The sequence below is a fragment of the Salmo salar genome, chromosome 06 (assembly GCF_965601325.2).
Source record: "Salmo salar chromosome 06, fSalSal1, whole genome shotgun sequence".
Classification (NCBI taxonomy): Eukaryota; Metazoa; Chordata; class Actinopteri; order Salmoniformes; family Salmonidae; genus Salmo; species Salmo salar.
The window spans coordinates 68,830,336-68,852,593 of NC_138296.1; the positions used below are offsets into that span (position 1 = coordinate 68,830,336).

The following is a 22,258-nucleotide window of genomic DNA, read 5'->3' on the forward strand; positions in this document are numbered from 1 at the left end:
ACTGGCTCAGGTCCGGCCTCAACTCTAATCAGTTAAAATGAAATAACTTGTGAACAGTCTGCCCATTTCTGTAGAGAAAGAGGACTTCACAATTACTTGTGTAAAGGGGGTAAAGGGACTCTGCATGAGGCATCCATCATGTCAAATAGGACCTACTGAAGCCCAGTGTTTCCTGTAGGATTTCTTTTCAGCAGCAGTGGCAGACTAAGCAGGGGGCTTCCTGCAGGGGTGTTGGAAGGGGGCTTCTTGCTTGGGGGCGGATGGGGTCTTCCTGGGGCATACATCTATACATTTACAGTGACGTCCACGATTGAAATGCATATGGGGCAAACACTGGAGGCCTAAGCTAAATGGTCTCCTGTGCATTGCAATAGGGTTGGGCGGTACCCAGATTTTCATACCGTCCTTCTCTCATCTCAGGATTTGCGGTATTACCGGTTAAATACACAAGTGGGCGCCAAGAAAAATCCCAATCGGCATCTATTACCAGAATGCTGTCAAAATTAGCACAAGTAATAGTCAATTTCCATGGAGGCTGCTAAGCTAAACATGCTAACAAGCACAAACGGGAAAAAAACTAATTGCAAAGACAGGCAATCCAGCTCATAAGTTACAGATAGGTAGGAGCTACCAAATGTCATTTTTGGTGAGTTTTGACTGTGAACTAGAGACATTGTGCAAATGAACAAGGCTTTGACGCATACTTGTCTGAAGGAAGAACAGTACCGTCTCTGGTGCAGCAAGTGTACATGATGTGTCTGTGTGGAATCTGGAGTCGCTACGGCAATGGGCCTGCCTGCTCTGCTTGGAGAATAGGGACAGGAGGGGGAAAAAACCCAAGAAAATCCAGATAGCAGTGGCAGCTGTACAGATAACTCATCCAAAGGGCTTTGACATCGCAAACACGGCAGAAAGCTAACACGGCCCACTCTGTGGCGCAGCGGTCTAAGCCACTGCATCGCAGTGCTTGAGGCGTCACTAAAGCCCTGGGTTCGATCCCAGCCTGTGTCACAGCCGGCCGTGATCGGGAGATCCATGAGTCGGCGCACAATTGGCCCAGCGTCGTCCAGGTTAGGGGAGGGTTTGGCCGGCCGGGATTTCCTTGTACCACTACCAATTCGATATCACGAAATTAGGGAGAAAAATTGGTAAAAGTACCACAAAAAAAAGATATACAATTTTAAAAACAAAACAAAAATACTAACACTATACAATGCCCGTCTCCTTATTAATTTAGCCACTTAGATAACGAATCCTAAGTGTAATTTGCTAGTTAACACAGAATTCTGCGTATCTAGCTGCGTTGTGTAAACGCAGATTTAAAATGCTTCTTACTATAATTTCTGCTCAGCCTCAGACAATGTTTTTGCTTCAGTTGCACTTCCACTCAGAATGCCAAATTGGTGAATTCTCATCTATCAGCAGACAGCGCTCTGACTGATGTGGAGCTACTTTTCTCTGGTAAAAATGCACAATTAACTTTAAGCAAAACATTAATAAAATGTAGCTGGCTACATTCCTTCTATGGCAAACATTAGAAATACATTGGCCACACATCCTTTTTGCTGTCACGCGTGCTCCCTCTCCGGCCTCTGGGTCACCAGGCTGCTCGTTATTGCGCACACCTGTCACCATCGTTATGCGCACATGCGCGTCGTAAGACTCACCTGGACTCCATCACTTCACTGATTACGATAGATAGATAGATAGATATCCCTCCCTTTGGTTCATTCCCCAGGCATCATTGTTTCAGTTTCATGTCTGTGAACTCCTTTATGCAATCGCGGTGTCCGATTTTAAAATAGCTTTTCGGTGAAAGCACATTTTGCAATATTCTGAGTAGATAGCCCGGCCATCATGGCTAGGTATTTTGACACTCACCAAGTTTGGCACTCACCAAACTCAGATTTACTATAAGAAAAATTTGATTACCTTTGCTGTTCTTCGTCAGAATGCACTCCCAGGAATTCTACTTCAACAACCAATGTTGTTTTGGTTCCAAATAATCCATAGTTATATCCAAATAGCTCCGTTTTGTTTGTGCGTTCAAGACACTATCCGAAGGGTGCCACGACGGCGCATTTCGTGACAAGAAATGTCAAAATATTCCATTACCGTACTTCGAAGCATGTCAAACGCTGTTTAAAATCTATTTTTATGCAATTTCTCATAAAATAGCGATAATATTCCAACCGGGAGATGTTGTATCCGTTCAAACAATAAGAAAATGGAGTCGTCACATGCACGCGCGCACCAGTGTCATTGTTCTCAGAAGTACCACTCTCCAAAACCCCTACTGTTTTTCGCCCAGAGACTGCAGAGTTATCATTCAACGTTCTGGCGCCTTCTGAGAGCCAATGAAAGCCTTAGAAAATGTCACGTTACAGCAGAGATCCTGCATTTTTGATAAAGAGGCTACAGAAGGCCAAGAAATGGTCAGACAGGGCACTTCCCATATAGAATCTTCTCAGGTTTTGGCCTGCCATATGAGTTCTGTTATACTCACAGACACCATTCAAACAGTTTTAGAAACTTTAGGGTGTTTTCTATCCAAATCTACTAATTATATGCATATTCTAGTTTCTGGGCAGGAGTAATAACCAGATTAAATCGGGTACGTTTTTTATCCGGCCGTGAAAATACTGCCCCCTATCCCAAACAGGTTAACTTACCTCATTTGCACTCACTGTATATAGACTGTTTTCTTTTGTTCTACTGTATTATTGACTGTATGTTTTGTTTATTCCATGTGTAACTCTGTTGTATGTGTCGAATTGCTACGCTTTATCTTGGCCAGGTCGCAGTTGCAAATGAGAACTTGTTCTCAACTAGCCTACCTGGTTAAATAAAGGTGAAATAAAAAAGAGAAAGAGTAGACATGGTCCAGTGCCTCTCAAAGTTAACACTTGATACTCAGGAGGATACCACCCTGCATCCCACTGCTGGCTTGCATCTGAAGCTAAACAGGGTTGGTCACTGGATGGGAGACCAGATGCTGCTGGAAGTGGTGTTGGAGGGCCAGCAGGAGGCACAATTTCCTCCAGCCCCAAAAAGATATCTTAATGCCCCAGGGAAGTGATAGGGGACATTTCCCTGTGTAGGGTGCCATATTTTGGATGGGACATTAAATGTGTGTCCCGACTCTGTGGTCACTAAAGATCCCATGGCACTTATCGTAAGACTAGGGGTGTGCTGGCTAAATTGTCAATCTGGGCCTCATACAGTCATGGCCACCTAATCATCCCCAACTTCCAATTGGCTCATTCATCCCTTCCCCTATTTTTTTTTTAAATGAAGACCTAAGCACTTCTAGCTGGGGAGTGGTTCAATGTCATTTCAGCAAGCCATGACACCCACCATCTCAGACTTGGTTGAAATATAATTTTACATTTATAGGATTCCAATAAATATAGTACCTAATATCTGATTTAGACCAAACTTTTTCTAACAACGTGTAAGACATGATGAATACAAAGGAATTGTCAAAAGCCACAAACCGGTTTTTGCTTCGTCATTATGGGGTATTGTGTGTAGATCGCTGAGGAAATAGTTTCATTTAAGGCTGTAATGTAACAAAATGTGGAAAAGGTCAAGGGGTCTGAATACTTCCCGAAGGCACTGTATATTAGCATTTTCGCGCTTCATATACAAATCATCTAAGTAACATCAATCCATTTTTTATACTATATGATATATATTTTATATTTGGGGGTACCATTTTTACCACATTGCCAGGATAAGCCTTTTCTATCTCCCGTGCACATGCAGGAAAGTGTAGGAGTGGGAGTAGGTGTGGGCTGATGTGGGTGGGCATCTATGTTAATAAATCCATGGAATATACACCATCTCAAAGAAATCCATTAGTCATTCATTTTAAGCAGGTCCTAAGAAACATAAGACTAATACAATTTCTTTGATTTGAATTATTTTCAAAAGAACGCATATTTTGAGTTTATATGGCTGCACCATGCACATGAAATAAATAGTTAATTTGTTCATTAAGACAAGACACACTTAGGCTACCCTGATCACATACACACATTTTATAGTAGGCTAAGAATATATCGAAATTATAATATAAATAATAATTTTCCCCCACACAACTTGCTTCATGCCAACCGAAATCATAAAAAAAAGTGATATTTTGAAACAGAGCTCAAGGCAAGCCCATGCTTTTTTGATCCACGTCTCATCTCTTTCCTACCGTAACTCTGCTTCATTAAGAAGCAGGCGTAGAGTATCTTAATCATGAGACCCATAGAAAATAATAGTAACATATATTTTCCAAAAGCATTCACATCTCGTGTTCATATTTCACAACCTCCACAGGCTTTTGAAGTTTCCTATACGCGAGCTCAGTAATAGGCCTAACTTGATTTACATTATTGCATGCTAAATGTTTCTGATCAGTGATAGATGTGCAAATGAATTGATCAGTTTCTTGATATCCATCCACCTGACAGGTGTGGCATTATCTTGGCAAAGGAGAAATGCTCATTAACTGCTATGTGAACAAATTTGTGCACAAAATTTTAGAGAAATAAGCTTTTTGTGTTTAGGGAAAACTTCTGGGATCTTTTCTTTCAGCTCATGAAACCAAACTTTACATGTTTACATTTTTGTTCAGTGTGCAAACAGTCTGTCAGAGATGGAAAGATCAAACAAATTTTCAGCACAGACTAACACTATGTGACAGACAAAAATGCCTATTGTCAGTACTGGGCTAAATTAAGCATTTTGTATTTCTTTGCAATCCTCTTGTTTCTCACCGAAAGCTATTTTTGGCTGCCTTTTGCAAGTGTTTTGAGAGACGGATTTTGCCTCAAAGTACTTTTATTCTGAAGTAGCTGTCATCTCAGGGACGACAGCTACTTCAGAAGAAAACGTCCAGCCTACTTCATTACATTGTCAACAGGATCGTATCTGCTTTTATTTGCCACCATGAACTTAATTGGCAGCAACCTGATTAAAGGTTGAGATGCATTTTTTTTACAAGTCGAGGCCTATAACATTGCTACAATGTTAGGCATGCTTCTGTGTGGCGTAAGGACAAGTCAAGGAGCAAGAAGACAAGTAGGCCTAGCTAGCAGGACAGACAGTTATGGCATCTGATCTACACCCCTGCTCATAACCAACAGAGTATAAACTAGGCCTAACCATTTTTAACCTAAAAACTGCCAGATGCTACAAACGGTTAATAAAAAAATATTGACAATCAATGACTAATATGTAAAATAACACACCATGATTTTGCTATGACAGCTCACCTTTGACCTCAACCTTTACAGCCGGGCAAATAGGGTTATTGATGTCATAAGGGTAAAATATCTACATTAACCATCAACACTGACCTATACCAACATACGGTGCATTCGGAAAGTATTCAGACCCCTTGGCTTTTTCCACATTTTCTTATGTTACAGCCTTATTCTAAAATTGATTTAGAAAAAAATAATCCATCTACAAATACCCCATAATGACACAGCAAAAACGGGTTGACATTTTTGCAAATAAATTAATTAATGAAAATAAACATTAACATAAATATTCAGACCCTTTACCCAGTACTTTGTTGAAGCACCTTTGTCAGCGATTACAGCCTCGAGTCTTCAAATCAAATTTTATTTGTCATATAGACATGTTTAGCAGATGTTAATGCGAGTGTAGCGAAATGCTTGTGCTTCTAGTTCTAACCGTGCAGTAATATCTAACAAGTAATCTAACAATTTCATAACAACTACCTTATATACACACACACACACACACACACACACGTAAAGGAATGAATAAGAATATGTACATATAAATATATGGATGAGTGATGGCCGAACGGCATAGGCAAGATGCAGTAGATGGTATAGAGTACAGTATATACATGAGTAAATGTAGGGTATGTAAACATTATATAAAGTGGCATTGTTTAAAGTGACTAGTGATACATTTATTACATCCAATGTTTCCATTATTAAAAGTGGCTAGAGATTTGAGTCAGTATGTTGGCAGCAGCCACTCAATGTTAGTGATGGCTGTTTAACAGTCTGATGGCCTTGAGACTGAAAAACAGCTTCTGTCTCTCGGTCCCTGCTTTGATGCACCTGTACTGACCTCGCCTTCTGGATGATAGCGGGGTGAACAAGCAGTGGCTCGGGTGGTTGTTGTCCTTGATGATCTTTTTGGCCTTCCTGTGACATCGGGTGGTGTAGGTGTCCTGGAGGGCAGGAAGTTTGCCCCCAGTGATGCATTGTGCAGACCTCACTACCCTCTGGAGAGCCTTACGGTTGTGGGCGGAGCAGTTGCCATACCAGGCGGTGATACAGCCCGACAGGATTCTCTCGATTGTGCATCTGTAAAAGTTTGTGAGTGTTTTTGGTGACAAGCCAAATTTCTTCAGCCTCGAGGTTGAAGAGGCGCTGTAACTTTCCACCTTCTCCACTACTGTCCCGCCGATGTGAATAGGGGGGTGCTCCCTCTGCTGTTTCCTGAAGTCCACGACCATCTCTTTTGTTTGTTGACGTTGAGCGTGAGGTTATTTTCCTGACACCACACTCCGAGGGCCCTCACCTCCTCCCTGTAGGCCGTCTCGTCGTTGTTGGTAATCAAGCCTACCACTGTGGTGTCGTCTGGAAACTTGATGATTGAGTTGGAGGCGTGCATGGCCACGCAGTCATGGGTGAACAGGGAGTACAGGAGAGGGCTGAGAACGCACCCTTGTGGGGCCACAGTGTTGAGGATCAGCTGGGTGGAGATGTTTCCTACCCTCACCACCTGGGGGCGGCCCGTCAGAAAGTCCAGGACCCAGTTGCACAGGATGGGGTCGAGACCTAGGGTCTCAAGCTTAATGACGAGTTTGGAGGGTACTATGGTGTTAAATGCTGAGCTGTAATCGATGAACAGCATTCTTATAGGTATTCCTCTTGTCCAGATGGGTTAGGGCAGTGTGATTGCGTCGTCTGCGGACCTATTGGGGCGGTAAGCAAATTGGAGTGGGTCTAGGGTGTCAGGTAGGGTGGAGGTGATATGATCCTTGACTAGTCTCTCAAAGCACTTCATGATGATGGAAGATCGTCATTTAGCTCAGTTACCTTAGCTTTCTTGGGAACAATGGTGGCCCTCTTGAAGCATGTGGGAACAGCAGACTGGGATAGGGATTGATTGAATATGTCCGTAAACACACCAGCCAGCTGGTCTGCGCACGCTCTGAGGATGCGGCTAGGGATGCCGTCTGGGCCGGCAGCCTTGCGAGGGTTAGCACGTTTAAATGTTTTACTCATGTTGGCTGCGGTGAAGGAGAGCCCGCAGGTTTTGGTAGTGGGCCGTGTCAGTGGCACTGTATTGTCCTCAAAGCGAGCAAAGAAGTTGTTTAGTTTGTCTGGGAGCAAGACATCGGTGTCCGCGACAGGGCTGGTTCTTTTTGTAATCCGTGATTGCCTGTAGACCCTGCCACATACGTCTCGTGTCTGAGCCGTTGAATTGCGACTCTACTTTGTCTCTATACTGACGCTTAGCTTGTTTGATAGCCTTGCGGAGGGAATAGCTACACTGTATTTGGTCATGTTTCCGGTCTCCTTGCCATGATTAAAAGCAGTGGTTCGCGCTTTCAGTTTTCCGCGAATGCTGCCATCAATCCACGGTTTCTGGTTGGGGAAGGTTTTAATTGTCATTGTGGGTACAACATCACTGACGCACTTGCTAATAAACTCGCTCACCAAATCAGTGTATACATCAATGTTGTTGTCCGATGCTATCCGGAACATATCCCAGTCCACGTGATCAAAGCAATCTTGAAGCACGGAATCAGATTGGTTGGACCAGCATTGAACAGACCTGAGCACGGGCGTTTCCTGTTTTAGTTTCTGTCTATAGGCTGGGTATTAGGACCTGCCTTGTTGATGGTGCTGTTAAGAATGCAGAGCAGCTCTTTATTATGGACAGACTTCTCATCTGAGCTACTGTTGTATCAATATGTTTTGACCATTACAGTTTACAATCCAGGGTTACTCTAAGCAGTTTAGTCATCTCAATTTAATCCATTTCCACATTATTTATTAAAATATTTAGTTGAGGTTTTGGATTTAGTGAATGATTTGTCCCAAATACAATGGTATTTTGTATTTGAAATATTTAGGAGTAACTTATTCCTTGCCACTGTGTTTCTATCGCTGTAGTAGCAGACGTGTATAGTCATCCGCATACAGACACACTGGCTTCACTTAAAGCCAGTGGCATGTCGTTAGTAAAAATGTAAAAGAAAGTAAGGGCCCATGACAGCTGCACTGGGGAATTCCTGATTCTACCTGGATTATGTTGGAGGCTTCCATTAAATAACACCCTCTGTGTTCTGTTAGACAGGTAACTCTATCCACAGTATAGCAGGGGATGTAAAGCCATAACACATACATTTTTCCAGCAGCAGATCATGATCGATAATGTGAAAAGCCGCACTGAAGTCTAACGGCCCACCAACCTTTTCATCATCAATTTCTCTCAGCCAATCATCAGTAATTTGTGTAAGTGCTGTGCTTGTTGAATGTTCTTCCCTATAAACATGCTGAAAGTCTTGTCAATTTGTTAACTGTAAAATAGCATTGTATCTGGTCAACAACAAAAAAATCCCAAACTTTACTAAGGGTTGGTAACAGGCTGATTGGTCGGCTATTTGAGCCGGTAAAGGAGGCTTTACTATTTTTAGGAAAGCCCGAGGGCACACACTTTCTAGTAGCCTTGAATATATGGCAAATAGGAGTGGCAATATCGTCCGCTATTATCCTCAGTAATTTTCCATAAAAGTTGTCAGACCCCGGTGGCTTGTCATTGTTGATAGACAATTTTTTCACCTCTTCCACACTCACTTTACTGAATTCAAAATTACAATGCTTGTCTTTTTCATAAATTTGGTCAGATATACTTGGATGTATACTGTCAGTATTTATTGCTGGCATATCATGGCTAAGTTTTCTGATCTTGCCAATAAAAAAAAAAATCATTAAAAGTAGTTGGCAATATCAGTGGGTTTTGTGATGAATGACCCATCATTCAATGAATGATGGAGCTGAGTTTGCATTTTTTACCAAAATGTCATTGAGGTGCTCCAAAGATTGTTACTATCATTTACCTTTGTTTAATAGTGTAGTTTCTTATTATTTAGTCACACGATGTCTCGATTTGCAGTACATTTGCCAATCAATTGTGCAGCCAGACTTATTTGCCATACCTTTTGCCTCATCCATCTCTTTTCAATTCCTCATCAACCCACAGGGATTTAACAGTTTGTCATTTTCTTGATGGGTGCATGCTTACTAGTAACTGGGATAAGCAATTTTATAAATGTGTCAAGTGCATTATCTGTTTGCTCCTAATTACGTCAACATAGGAAATCACTACAAAACTTCTTGTATGACCTCTTATACAGTCGTGGCCAAAAGTTGAGAATGACACAAATATTAATTTCCACTAAGTTTGCTGCTTCAGTGTCTTTAGATATTTGTCAGATGTTACTATGGAATACTGAAGTATAATTACAAGCATTTTATGAGTGTCAAAGGCTTTTATTGACAATTACATGAAGTTGGTGCTCAGACAATATTTACAGTGTTGACCCTTCTTTTTCAAGACCTCTGCAATCCGCCCTGGCATGCTGTCAATTAACTTCTGGGCCACATCCTGACTGATGGCAGCCCATTCTTGCATAATCAATGCTTGGAGTTTGTCAGAATTTGTGGGTTTGTGTTTGTCCACCTGCCTCTTGAGGATTGACCACAAGTTCTCAATGGGATTAAGGTCTGGGGAGTTTCCTGGCCATGGACCCAAAATATCGATGTTTTGTTCCCCGAGCCACTTGGTTATCACTTTTGCCTTATGGCAAGGTGCTCCATCATGCTGGAAAAGGCATTGTTCGTCACCAAACTGTTCCTGAATGGTTGGGAGAAGTTGCTCTTGGAGGATGCGTTGGTACCATTCTTTATTCATGGCTGTGTTCTTAGGCAAAATTGTGAGTGAGCCCACTCCCTTGGCTGAGAAGCAACCTCACACGAATGGTCTCAGGATACTTTACTGTTAGCATGACACAGGACTGATGGTAGCCCTCACCTTGTCTTCTCCGGACAAGCTTTTTTCCTGATGCCCCAAACAATCAGAAAGGGGATTCATCAGAGAAAATGACTTTACCTCAGTCCTCAGTAGTCCAATCCCTGTACCTTTTGCTGAATATCAGTCTGTCCCTGATGTTTTTCCTGGAGAGAAGTGGCTTCTTTGCTGCCCTTCTTGACACCAGGCCATCCTCCAAAAGTCTTCGCCTCACTGTGCGTGCAGATGCACTCACACCTGCCTGCTGCCATTCCCGAGCAAGTGCTGTACTGGTGGTGCCCCGATCCTGCAGCTGAATCAACTTAACCTCTATGGGCTAGGTGGGACGCAGGCGTCCCCCCCGTGGTGCACTCCATCAACAGCAGGTGCATTTCAAGAGCGGCAAATTTGAATCCAAATAAATGTCAAAATTCTAATTTTTCAAACATACAACTATTTTACACCCTTTGAAAGATAAACATCTCCTTAATCTAACCACGTTTTACGATTTCAAAAAGGTTTTACGGCGAAAGCATAAATTTAGAGTATGTTAGGACAGTACATTTACAAGAGTTGTGTGTAATGTTTTGTCAATTCAAAGACAGGGTCACCAAAACCATAAAACCAGCTAAAATGATGCACTAACCTTTTACAATCTCCATCAGATGACACTCCTAGGACATTATGTTAGACAATGCATGCATTTTTAGTTCTATCAAGTTCATATTTATATCCAAAAACAGCGTTTTACTATGGCATTGATGTTGAGGAAATCGTTTCCCTCCAATAACCGGCAGTCAAGTCAGCATCACAAATTAAATAATTAAAATTAGAAAACATTGGTAAAATATTATATTGTCATTTAAAGAACTATAGATTTACATCTCTTGAACGCAATCAACTTGCCAGATTTAAAAATAACCTTACTGGGAAATCACACTTTGCAATAATCTGAGCACTGCGCCCAGAAAAATACGCGTTGCGATACAGACTAGTCGTCATGTTGGGGAGATCTAAAATCGAAAATACTATGTAAATAATCCATTACCTTTGATTCTCTTCATCAGATGTCACTTCCAGGTATCACAGGTCCATAACGAATGTAGTTTTGTTCAAAAAAGCTCATCATTTATGTCCAAACATCTCCGTCTTGTTAGCACATGATCTAAGCCCGCCGGACTTCACTTCATGAACGAGGGGAAAAAATATATTTACGTTCGTTCAAACATGTCAAACGTTGTATAACATAAATCATTATGGCCTTTTTTAACCAGAACATGAATAATATTCAAGGTGGACGAATGCATACTCTTTTATAACGTATTGGAACGAGGGTACCCAACATGAACTCGCGCGCCAGGTGTCTAATGGGCCATCATCGTTCCATGGCTCTTGTTCGGTCAGATCTCCCTCCAGAAGACTCAAAACACTTTGTAAAGGCTGGTGACATCTAGTGGAAGCAATAGGAAGTGCCAAAATATTCCTCAGCCCCTGTGTTTTTCAATGGCATAGGTTTAAAGGTAATACAACACATCAGGTATCCACTTCCTGTCAGAAAATGTCTCAGGGTTTTGCCTGCCAAATGAGTTCTGTTATACTCACAGACACCATTCAAACAGTTTTAGAAACTTTAGGGTGTTTTCTATCCATATATAATAAGTATATGCATATTCTAGTTACTGGGTAGGATTAGTAACCAGATTAAATCGGGTAAATTTTTTTTAATCCAGCCGTGCAAATACTGCCCCCTAGCCCTAACAGGTTAAGGAGACGGTCCTGGCGCTTACTGGACTTTCTTGGGCGCCCTGAAGCCTTCTTCACAACAATTGAACAGCTCTCCTTGAAGTCCTTGATGATCTGATAATTGGTTGATTTAGGTGCAATCTTCCTGGCAGCAATATCCTTGTCTGTGAAGCCCTTTTTGTGCAAAACAATGATGACGGCATGCGTTTCCTTCCAGATAACCATGGTTGACAGAGGAAGAACAATGATTCCAAGCACCACCCTCCTTTTGAAGCTTCCAGTCTGTTATTTGAACTCAATCAGCATGACAGAGTGATCTCCAGCCTTGTCCTCGTCAACACTCACACCTGTGTTAACGTCTCTCGGGTATGTGGGACGAAATCTTCCCACCTAGTCAACAGCCAGTGGAATCGAGTGGCGCGATATTCAAAAACCTTAAAAATGCTATAACTTCAATTTCTCAAACATATGACTATTTTACACCATTAAAGACAAGACTCTCGTTAATCTAACCACATTGTCCGATTTCAAAAAGGCTTTACAACGAAAGCAAAACATTAGATTATGTCAGGAGAGTACCCAGCCAGAAATAATCACACACCCATTTTTCAAGCTATCATATAATGTCACAAAAACCAAAACCACAGCTAAATGCAGCACTAACCTTTGATGATCTTCATCAGATGACACTCCTAGGACATTATGTTATACAATACATGCATGTTTTGTTCAATCAAGTTCATATTTATATCAAAAACCAGCTTTTTACATTAGAATGTGACGTTCAGAACTAGCAAACACACCGCAAACACACCGATTACGGTGAATTTACTAAATTACTCAGGATAAACGTTGACAAAAAAAAAATTATTTTAAGAATTATAGATACAGAACTCCTCTATGCAATCGCGGTGTCAGATTTTAAAATAGCTTTTCGGCAAAAGCACATTTCGCAATATTCTGAGTAGATAGCTCGCCATCACGGGCTAGCTAATTTGACACCCACCAAGTTCGCGTTCACTAAAATTGGATTACCTTTGCTGTTCTTCGTCAGAATGCACTCCCAGGACTTCTACTTCAACTACAAATGTTGTTTTGGTTCAAAATAATCCATAGTTATGTTCAAATATCCTCTGTTTTGTCCGTGCGTTCAGGTCCCTATCCGAACGGTGACGCGCGGACGCATGTCGTGACAAAAAAACTCAAAATATTCCATTACCGTACTTCGAAGCATGTCAAACGCTGTTTAACCTGTTGGGTCTAGGGGGCAGCATTTGCACGTCTGGATAAAAAAAATGTACCCGATTTAATCTGGTTACTAATCCTACCCAGTAACTAGAATATGCATATACTTATTATATATGGATAGAAAACACTCTAAAGTTTCCAAAACTGTTTGAATGGTGTCTGTGAGTATAACAGAACTCATTTGGCAGGCAAAACCCTGAGACATTTTCTGACAGGAAGTGGATACCTGATGTGTTGTATTGACTTTAAACCTATCCCATTGAAAAACACAGGGGTTTAGGAATATTTTGGCACTTCCTATTGCTTCCACTAGATGTCACCAGCCTTTACAAAGTGTTTTGAGTCTTCTGGAGGGAGATCTGACCGAACAAGAGCCATGGAACGGTGATGTCCCATTAGACACCTGGCGCGCTACTTCATGTTGGGTACCCTCGTTCCAATACGTTATAAAAGGCTATGCATTCGTCCACCTTGAATATTATTCATGTTCTGGTTAAAAAAGGCCCTAATGATTTATGCTATACAACGTTTGACATGTTTGAACGAACGGAAATATATTTTTTCCCCTCGTTCATGACGAGAAGTCCGGCTGGCTTACATCATGTGCTAACGAGACGGAGATTTTTGGACATAAATGATGAGCTTTTTTGAACAAAACTACATTCGTTATGGACCTGTGATACCTGGAAGTGACATCTGATGAAGAGAATCAAAGGTAATGGATTATTTACATAGTATTTTCGATTTTAGATCTCCCCAACATGACGTCTAGTCTGTATCGCAACGCGTATTTTTCTGGGCACAGTGCTCAGATTATTGCAAAGTGTGATTTCCCAGTAAGGTTATTTTTAAATCTGGCAAGTTGATTGCGTTCAAAAGATGTAAATCTATAATTCTTTAAATGACAATATAATATTTTACCAATGTTTTCTAATTTTAATTATTTAATTTGTGACGCTGACTTGACTGCCGGTTATTGGAGGGAAACGATTTCCTCAACATCAATGCCATAGTAAAACGCTGTTTTTGTATATAAATATGAACTTGATAGAACTAAAAATGCATGCATTGTCTAACATAATGTCCTAGGAGTGTCATCTGATGGAGATTGTAAAAGGTTAGTGTATCATTTTAGCTGGTTTTATGGTTTTGGTGACCCTGTCTTTGACTTGACAAAACATTACACACAACTCTTGTAAATGTACTGTCCTAACATACTCTAAATTTATGCTTTCGCCGTAAAACCTTTTTGAAATCGTAAAACGTGGTTAGATTAAGGAGATGTTTATCTTTCAAATGGTGTAACATAGTTGTATTTTTGAAAAATTTGAATTTTGACATTTATTTGGATTCAAATTTGCCGCTCTTGAAATGCACCTGCTGTTGATGGAGTGCACCACAGGTGGCACGCTAGCGTCCCACCTAGCCCCAAGAGGTTAAAATCAATTTTTATGCGATTTTTCTCGTAAAATAGCGATAATATTCCGACCGGGAGACGTTGTTTTTGTTCAAAGACTGAAAGAAGAAAATGGTGTCTTCACGTGCACGCCCGTGTCATTGTTCTCAGATCGACCACTTTCCAAATGCGCTACTGTTTTTCAGCCAGGGACTGCAGAGTCATCATTCCCCGTTCTGGCGCCTTCTGAGAGCCTATGGGAGCCTTAGAAAATGTCACGTTACAGCAGAGATCCTCTGTTTTCGATAAAGAGTCTATAGAAGGCCAAGAAATGGTCAGAGAGGGCACTTCCTGTATAGAATCTCAGGTTTTGGCCTGCCATATGAGTTCTGTTATACTCACAGACACCATTCAAACAGTTTTAGAAACTTTAGGGTGCATATTCTAACATTATATGCATATTCTAGTTTCTGGGCAGGAGTAATAACCAGATTTAAATCGGGTACGTTTTTTATCCGGACGTGAAAAATACTGCCTCCTACCCAAGAGAGGTTAACGAGAACATCACTGACATGATGTCATCTGGTCCTTTTGTGGCAGGGCTGAAATGCAGTGGACATTTTTGGGGGGGGGGAATTCAGTTCATTTGCATGGCAAAGAGGGACTTTGCAATTATTTGCAATTCTTCTGATCACTCTTCATAACATTCTGGAGTATATGCAAATTGCCATCATACAAACTGAGGCAGCAGACTTTTGAGAATGACACGCATTCATTTTCACACTTTTGCCCACGACTGTACACTATATTAGGCCCAGCCTTTGGAACTTTGGTTTTCCTACATCCGATGGATTTGGATACTGCTTTCAAGCTAATTTCTTCAGCATTAGTAAAGATGTGATCAATACATGTTGATGATTTCATTCCTGAGCTGTTTGTAACTACCCTGGTAGGTTGATTGATAACCTGAACCAGGTTGCAAGCACTGGTTACACGCACTGGTTACAATTAGAAGCTTTTCCTTGACGAAAGCCAGTCAATATTTAAATCAACCAGAAAAATAAACCTCTGTTAATATCACATACAATATCAAGCATTTCACACGTTATCCAGATACTGAATGTTAGCACTTGGTGGTCTATAGCAGCTTCCCACAAGAATGGGCTTTAGGTGAGGCAGGTGAACCTGTAGCCATATTACTTCAACAGTATTTAACATGAGATCCTCTAAGCTTTACAGGGATGTGGTTCTGAATATAAAACAGCAACACCACCACAACTGGCACTCTGTCTTTTCTGTAAATGTTATAACCTTGTATTGCTACCACTGTATCTATTCAAAATATGAATGTCATCTGTTACTAGCAAGTTATTAATTCCATAAACCTTGTTTCTTAAGCTACATTCTGTGGTCCTGAGCAGGTTTTCATCAAGGATCTCTGTACTTTGCTCCAATCATCTTTCCTTTGATCCTGACTAGTCTCCCAGTCCCTGCCGCTGAAAAACAACCCCACAGCATGATGCTGCCACCACCATGCTTCACCGTAAGGATGGTGCCAGGTTTCCTCCAGAAGTGACATTTGGCATTCAGGTCAAAGAGTCAATATTGGTTTCATCAGACCAGAGAATCTTGTTTCATGATCTGAGAGTGCTTTAGGTGCCTTTTGGAAAACTCCAAGCCGGCTGTCATTTGCCTTTTACTGAGGAGTGGCTTCTGTCTGGCCACTCTACCATAAAGGCCTGATTGGTGGAGATCTGCAGAGATGGTTGTCCTTCTGGAAGGTTCGCCCATCTCCACAGAGGAACTCTAGAGCTCTGTCAGAATGACCATTGGGTTCTTGGTCACCTTCCTGACCATGGCCCTTCTCCCCAGATTGCTTAGTTTGGCCGGGCGGCCAGCTCTAGGAAGAGTGTTGGTGGTTCCAAACTTCTTCCATTTAAGAATGATGGAGGCCACTGTGTTCTTGGCGACCTTCAATGCTGATCAATGGAAACAGGATGCATCTGAGCTCAAAAGGGTCTGAAAACTTACGGAAATAAGGCATTTCATTTCTTTACCTGTTTCGCTTTGTCATTATGGGGTATTGTGTGTAGATTGATGGGGATTTTTATTTAATTTAATCTATTTAGAATAAGGCTGTAACATAACAAAATGTGAAAAAGTCAAGGGGTCTGAATACTTTCCAAATGCATTGAAAAATATCATTGTCACTACCATATGTTACTACAGACCCAAATTTGTTTCACTAATAGATACATCTGCTGACAAAAGGGCAATAAAAGAAAACAGTTTAAGCTATATTTACTGTGACAGAAGATTGAGGAAACACAGCAGCTACACGTTGCTAGGAAACACATGGCAGTGAGGGCTGCCTGTAAGGGTGTGATCATCAGCAGCATTATGCAAAAGCTAGCTCACACGACAAAAACCCATAGCTGTAACATTACTAGCTACAGATAAGAGGAATCCATGCAATCTATCTTAATTATGTCTTGCAATTAGTAAAAAGCATAGAGTGGAAAGGATGAGAAGCTCTGCGGACCCATGCATTCAGTTCGGCTGGCACCTAGCCGAACTCGGCTAGCCGAACGAGTGTGCTCGCATACTCACTTCAAGACCTTTACTTTTCTAACGAGAACATAGCGGAAACAGTACCGTTTGTCCATTTAGAGACGCCATAGCCAGTATACACTTCCTCAAAATAGAATTAAAAGAAAAAGAAAAATCGGTCATTCATTCTGACGTTTTTGCCGAAGAGATCTTAGTCGCGCAATTTTACATCTAAGATATTTGGTGCAGTATTTTTCAATGAAAAAACGTTCATGAAAACGAGTTGTCTCTAGTTGAATGACAAATCATTTATTGAAGAATCCCTACCGTTGACCAATTACAGACCAAGAGGCGTAGACTTCGTCTCTGAACTTCGGCTTGCCTCCAGAAAAAGAATAACGTGTGACCGAACAGCCGAGAAAACCCTCATCGAAGTCCAAAACAAATGACAACGTCACAAAATGTCAATATATGCACAAACTCTACCAAACTGTATGGGCTGGGAAGCATTCAGACGCCTTTAGTTCCCCGAAGTAATTTAGCTATTCATTGTAGTCATTGCGGTCTGTAGAGTTGCTATTTTCTCATGTCAATTAACTTGTGACATTCCTGTCTTGCAGAAAATCACACACAGAACGAGTAGTATGGCTGATGGCATTGCCATGCTGGAGGGTCACGTCAGGATAAGCCTGCAGGAAGGGTACCACATGAGGGAGGAGGATGCCTTCCCTGTAACGCACAGCGTTGAGATTGCCTGCAGTGACAACAAGCTCAGTCCGATGATGCTGTGACACACCGCCCCAGACCATGACGGATCCTCCACCTCCGAATCGATCCCACTCCAGAGTACAGGCCTCAGTGTAACGCTCATTCCTTTGACGATAAACGCGAATCCGACCATCACTCCTGGTGAGACAAAACCGCAACTCGTCAGTGAAGAGCACTGTTTGCCAGTCCTGTCTGGTCAAGAGACAGTGGGCTTGTAGGCCTTACAACAGGCCACTCTCAGCCTATTGCGGACAGTCTGAGCACTGATGGAGGGATTGTGCGTTCCTGGTGTAACTCGGGCAGTTGATGTTGCCATCCTGTACTTGTCCCACAGGTGTGATGTTCGGATGTACCGATCCTGTGCAGGTGTTGTTACACGTGGTCTGCAACTGCGAGGACGATCAGCTGTCCGTCCTGTCTCCCTGTAGCACTGTCTTAGGCGTCTCACAGTACAGACATTGCAATTTATTGCCCTGGTCACATCTGCAGTCCACATGCCTCCTTGCAGCATGCCTAAGGCACATTCACACAGATGAGCAGGGACCCTGGGCATCTTTAAGTGTTTTTCTGAGTCAGTAGAAAGGCCTCTTTAGTGTCCTACGTTCTCATAACTGTGACCTTAATTGCCTACCGTATGTAAGCTGTTTGTCTCTTAACGACCGTTCCACAGGTGCATGTTCATTAATTGTTTATGGTTCATTGAACAAGCATGGGAAACAGTGTTTAAAGCCTTTGCAATGAAGAGCTGTGAAGTTATTTGAATGTTTATGAATTACCTTTGAAAGACAGGGTCCTGAAAAAGGGACATTTTCTTTTTTGCTGAGATAGCTAAATATATCTAGCTATCTGTAACACACACATACACACTAGCACTCTTAATTTATATGGGCAATCCTTAGTTGCTACATCTATTTTTGGACGTATACATGTATGACATATGTACCCATTGATTCCTGAATAATATAACGTATAATTTCCTTTAAAAAAAAATATGATATGTCCAAAAATGGATGTAGCACCTAAGGATTGCCCATATAAATTAAGACCAACAAGAAAATGTTTATAGCCAATTTAGATTTTGTGGATGTGGAATTTGACTGTGAAATCTGATTTAGTGGATATAGACTCAGCGAAAACGTGTAACCACTGCGGTGTCCTTGCACAACAATAATCCCCTGCTAATCTCCACATGGAGAATTACAAACAATTTTTACATCCTGTCTTTTCCCCATGTATTGTTATTGAATGATCTAACGTTAGTACTGCAGATGTAGTAAACTATCTAACGTTATCTAGCTAGCTAATTAACTAGTAACGACATTTCGATTTTCTTCGCACATGGATAACGTTAGTAGGCTTTCTGTCAATCAATGTTGTCGATAACGTTTGGGGAGCGATTAGCTATTAGTTAGGTAACTAATATGATCAGATTCATGCTTGACGTGGTCTATTGTGTTGGTTAGTAATGCGAAACAGGTGGATGGACATCAACCGATACTTCTAAATGTGTTTCAACTGCAAAAGCCGACGGGCTGTTTCGCTGTAATTTAGCAGCTAACGTTAACTAGCTCGCTCGCTACGATGATAACTACTGGATGTCACAATTAGCTAGCGAACGTTCAAACGTTAAAATAAAATTATATTTAACCAACCCAACACTGTTCAACCCCATGCCAGAATATGTTGCTTGGATTTCCACTATGTCCATGGTCTTTTTGGTGTGGAGTATGGAGTGTCACTCACTAAACTACCACCCAGAGACTAAAACGAGACCATAGTAACGTTAGTAGGAAACCATCTTTGAAGAGACCGCTCGCGACACACACTTGCTAGCTAGTGGCTAGTTTTATACTTAGCCAAAACCGGCTAGCGTAGCTCGAAATCATTTCCCGTGGCTCAGGTCAGGGTGACTTTACGGCGTATCTTACCTTGTTCGAAGAGATATATTTCGCTGTAGCTGGATCATAGAGGCATCCACTTTGTATTTCAAGAATGTCAGATAATGGCTCAGAATGTCCTAAAAATGCCCCTCCTAAAAATGCTAGCAGCTATAGACTATCGTTTCAGTACTGTTAGCTATACAGACAAGTGAGGTCTGATTGGTTGATTCCCTCTTCTCAGACGCAGGGGACAGCGTCGTCATGTCGTTACACAAATTATTTGATTCTTGTGAAATTAATGTTTAAATTCAAAGAAAATGCATCTTGGTTTTTCTAACTACTGTAAATCTGTCTCCTATGAAAACTATAAAATTGGTACAACCAACTATGATTAATTAAGTCAGGTTTCTGGAATGGTTTTATATTGGACCACCACTACCACACTACAGTCACAGATAGAACAATAAGACAGATATTTCACCGGTTGTATAAATGTGAAGCATCCGGTTGGCGTTTCCACTCACTACCAAATATGGCAGTGAGAAGAAGCCCAGTTTGAACGAGATGAATATTGGCAGACATTATGCTAATTTCCTCATCGATAGAACGTTTGATCACAATACAGTTTTCTGTTCCCAAAACAACAATCTGTTCCGAACAGAGTGGATAAAGTTTTGTAGACTTTACCTTTTGCCAAAGTTTTTTAAAAGTGCGTTGTTTAGGAGTGCAAAGGCGAATTTAGTTATTAGACACGCGCACTTAAGAGTAGGCGTTCCCCAACAGAAATATGCAAATGAATGCTAGAACGCGCCAATAGGATCTCGCTAGCTCGTGCTTGGCTCTGTCCACCTCCTTGCTTGTTCTGTCCACTTTGGCTTGTTTGTTCCCATTTGAAACGACGGGCTGTTGTCTATCTTGGTTTAGTTATAAAAAAAGATTTGCTAGTCATAGAACAATGAGCTAGATGTTTACCGGATATATAAATCTGAAGCATCCGGTTGACGTTTCTACTCACCACCAAATATGGTGATGGAAGGAAGCCCAGTGGCTGGGAGTAGAATAAGATGGAGCGAGATAGATTTTGGTTGACATTCTGCAAATACTCATCGATTAAACATTCTGTCAATACAGTTCTTTTCCCAAAACTAGAATATTTTACGAACAGAGTGGACAATTTTGTAGACTTTACTGTTTGAGATGTTTCAAAATATTGCAAGGGAAAATTGAGTTATTGCACACAAGCCACTTTAGAATAGGCATCAATTCAATTCAAAGGTATTTATTGGCATAGGAAACATGTTTACACAGTTAAAGCGAGTGAAATAGATAAAATAAAAGTGAAAAACAATCCGAAATTAACAGTAAACATTATACTCAAACATTCCAAAGGAATGGAGGCATTTAAAATGTCATTATGGCTATGGACAGTGTTGTAACAATGTTCAAATAAAGAAAGAAATATGGGTTGTATTTACATTGGTGTTTGTTCTTCACTGGTTGCCCTTTTCTTGTGGCAACAGATCACAAATATTGCTGCTGTGATGACACACTGTGGTATTTAACCTAATAGATATGGGAGTTAATCAAAATTGGATTTGTTTTCAAATTCTTTGTGGGTCTGTGTAATCTGAGGGAAATATGTGTCTCTAATATGGTCATACAATTTGCAGAAGGTTAGGAAGTGCAGCTCAGTTTCCACTTTAATGTGTGGGCAGTGTGCACATAGCCTGTATTCTCTTGAGAGCCAGGTCTGCCTACAGCGGACTCTCTATTGCAAGGCTATGCTCACAGAGTCTGTACATAGTCAAAGCTTTCCTTAAGTTTGGGTCAGTCACAGTGGTCAGGTATTCTGCCACTGTGTACTCTCTGTTTAGGGCCATATAGCTTTCCAGTTTGGAAAGAATTAACAAAAAAAACAGAGCAATGTGTCAAGTAATTATCTTTTTGTTTTCTCATGATTTGGTTGGGTCTAGTTGTGTTTCTGTCCTGGGGCTCTGTCTGTGATTGTGAACAGATCCCCAGGACTCGCTTGCTTAGGGGACTCTTCTCTAGGTTAACCGCTCTGTAATTTATGGCTTTGTTATGGAAGGTTTGGGAATCGCTTTCTTTTAGGTGGTTGTAGAATTTAACGGCTCTTTTCTGGATTTTGATAATTAGCGGGTATCATCCTAATTCTGCTCTGCATGCATTATTTGGTGTTGTACACACAGGATGTTTTTGCAGAATTCTGCATGCAGTCTCAATTGGGTGTTTGTCCCATTTTGTCCCTCACAACAATAAAAGGGCAATGGGTTCTATAACAGATTCAAGTATTTGTTTTTGCCAAATCCTAATTCTAGTTCTGCAGACTGTTCTAGTGCCGTCGCCAATTCGTTGAAGAGGGTGGAGCTCAAGCTGCATCTGTCTCACCCCATATCCCTGTGGATCTTGCCAATTTTAACCGCATACTTGTTTGTGTACAGGGATTTCATAATGTTGTATGTTTTAGACTTTGCCCTAGTTTTGGTTTGTTTGTCAATTAGGGTGTGAAGGATGAATACATGGTCTGTTGTACGGTAATTGGTAAAAAGCCAATTTAACATTTGCTCAGTACATTGTGTTCCCTGTGGAA

The 22,258-nt window shown here is 41.2% G+C and overlaps 1 protein-coding gene across 4 annotated transcripts in view; it reads right to left on the reverse strand.

The window, feature by feature from the left end:
- The window catches only part of LOC106607849 (dnaJ homolog subfamily C member 5), a 32,294-nt gene extending 12,202 nt beyond the window's left edge, over nucleotides 1-20,092 (reverse strand). For 2 of the 4 annotated variants that reach the window (XM_014205275.3, XM_014205276.3), the window contains exon 1: nucleotides 19,696-20,092. The gene's annotated coding sequence lies outside the window, so the exon portion shown is untranslated. The remainder of the gene's footprint in view (nucleotides 1-19,695) is intronic. The other 2 variants (XM_014205277.3, XM_045720883.2) reach the window with 2 other exon arrangements.
- Between the last annotated feature and the right edge of the window lie 2,166 nt (nucleotides 20,093-22,258).